Genomic DNA, 1,932 nt, shown 5'->3' with positions numbered 1-1,932 from the left:
GAGCACAATAAATATCATTATGTTGTAGTTACTCACAACATAATGATATCTAATAGCCCATTTCTAATTTTAGATAAGTTCTGCATTGTTGTAATGCTAACTAACCTATAATTAATAACTAGTGCTCGCTAGTGCTATGTTGTTCTGATAAAAAAAAAAAAAAAAGACCATATGCATTGATTTCAACAATGCAACTCTATTCTATGTGTTTCTTTCAACTCATGCAAAACTTGTCAATAACGGCTAATGTAAGCACAGATTACTAGCAACATGTCGACTGTCACTACATGAACTCAAGTTATGAGGGAGGCAAATCAGGTTTAAACCTAATCTAGATGTCAGAATGAAGAAGCCATCACAAAGTATGTTTAATATAGAGTTCTCACAAAAAAGATTTAACCTTGCTAATACAATTTTGCATTTTCTTCTAGGTTCTTCTCAAGTGTTGAGACTGTTGACCAGTTTCTGGGCCGGGTGGGATGTAGTTCCAGAACACCTGAATGTGGAAGTTGTCGACACCAAAATACCACATGCCTCAACCTGCTTCCTTACTTTGAAGCTCTCAAAGAGTGCTGCAAGCTATGACGTTTTTGAAAATGACTTGATGGCAAGCATCTCTTCGTCATATGCTGGTTTTGGCCAATATTAAAATTTTAGGTTTAGTCCAGTGTTTGTTTAAACAATGTTTAACTTTTCTATTTTTATAAAAATTGCCATATTTTTGGCCTCGTGTTCTAGAACTGTTTGAAAACACTGGCTATGGTTGCAAAATTATGTTATAGCAAAAACAATTGCCAATGCCTATATTTTACAAAATTTGACTGATATATGTGAAATACCTAAAGTGATGTGAGAAAAAAATGCATTGGGAAGGAAGAATCATATTCAAAGTATAGACATTTAATCTGATTTAGATTTGAAACATTTGAGTTACAGTAGCAACTGTGGCACTATACACATTTAACACATCAGAAAATGAGCCATGAGGATTTGGTAACTGCTGAATTTCTTCAGGACTCAATGCCCTTGGAAGCTGTACTTCAGGAATGATGAGGCCTTCAGTGCGGTAACCAGATGGATCTTCCCAGTCTATTCCATACTCATGATCAGTCTGAAGAAAAGGAAAAAAACATGAATGTGGCACATTTCTTTACCAATAAAACCCTTTTGAGTAATGAAGTAGATTTGGGGGTAATGCATGTACAATAAATTTCACCCTGTTCAACTACATTGTAGTGAATTGTTAGTATAAGGTACTATCATGACGTACCATGAGAAAAATCTGGCCAAGATAAAATCTAACAAACCTGCGCAGGTTCTTCCCCCTCACGCTGGTTTAGGGTCCATATCTGAAGAGGTGACTGATTGTATTCAGTTCGCAGTTTGTGGTTGTTCCACCCTTCCTTAAAGAAATCCAGGTGCCTCTGGATGTGTGGTAAAAAGCTCCAATGCAGTGCATACAGATGGATTTCATCATCTGGGTTGAGTAGGTCTTCATTTTCCATTATCAGATAAACTGAACAAGTTTTCCCAAATCAAATCAATTTGAACCACAATAAGACATGCCCCCTCATTTGCCTACACTCAGCAAAAAGAAAAACCGTTTGAGAAAAGGAAAAGCTAAATGCATAAATCTTTCTTTAAGTAAATATACAAATAAATAAATGTGAACATTAATGAGTGTATTACTGTAAATATAAGCTTTTCTACATTTCTTTTTCTAACGTTTTATATATATGTATATTTATAATTAAAAAATGGGTACATTTATTTCCTTTGTTATTTATATTTGATTATGGCAGTTTTGGTCCTCCATACACCCTGGATACAAACTCTTTGAACTCCTCCCCTCTGGACGACGTTACAGGTCACTGTGCACCAAGACAACCAGACAGAGACAGTTTCATCCTCCAGGCTATTACACTGATGAAC

The 1,932-nt window shown here is 35.6% G+C and overlaps 1 long non-coding RNA gene across 1 annotated transcript; it reads right to left on the bottom strand.

Moving 5' to 3' along the window:
* Positions 1 to 879: 879 nt before the first annotated feature.
* LOC109969851 (uncharacterized) lies at positions 880 to 1,544 on the bottom strand. Its single transcript, XR_002276323.1, has 2 exons — positions 1,308 to 1,544; positions 880 to 1,111 (listed from the first exon to the last, which is right to left on the bottom strand). It is a non-coding gene; the product is annotated as an uncharacterized LOC109969851 (long non-coding RNA).
* Between the last annotated feature and the right edge of the window lie 388 nt (positions 1,545 to 1,932).

This window comes from Monopterus albus, unplaced genomic scaffold (genome assembly GCF_001952655.1).
Source record: "Monopterus albus unplaced genomic scaffold, M_albus_1.0 scaffold183.1, whole genome shotgun sequence".
Lineage (NCBI taxonomy): Eukaryota > Metazoa > Chordata > Actinopteri > Synbranchiformes > Synbranchidae > Monopterus > Monopterus albus.
The sequence above is the reverse complement of the archived record's forward strand: the minus strand, read 5'-3'. Positions and strand labels throughout refer to the sequence as shown.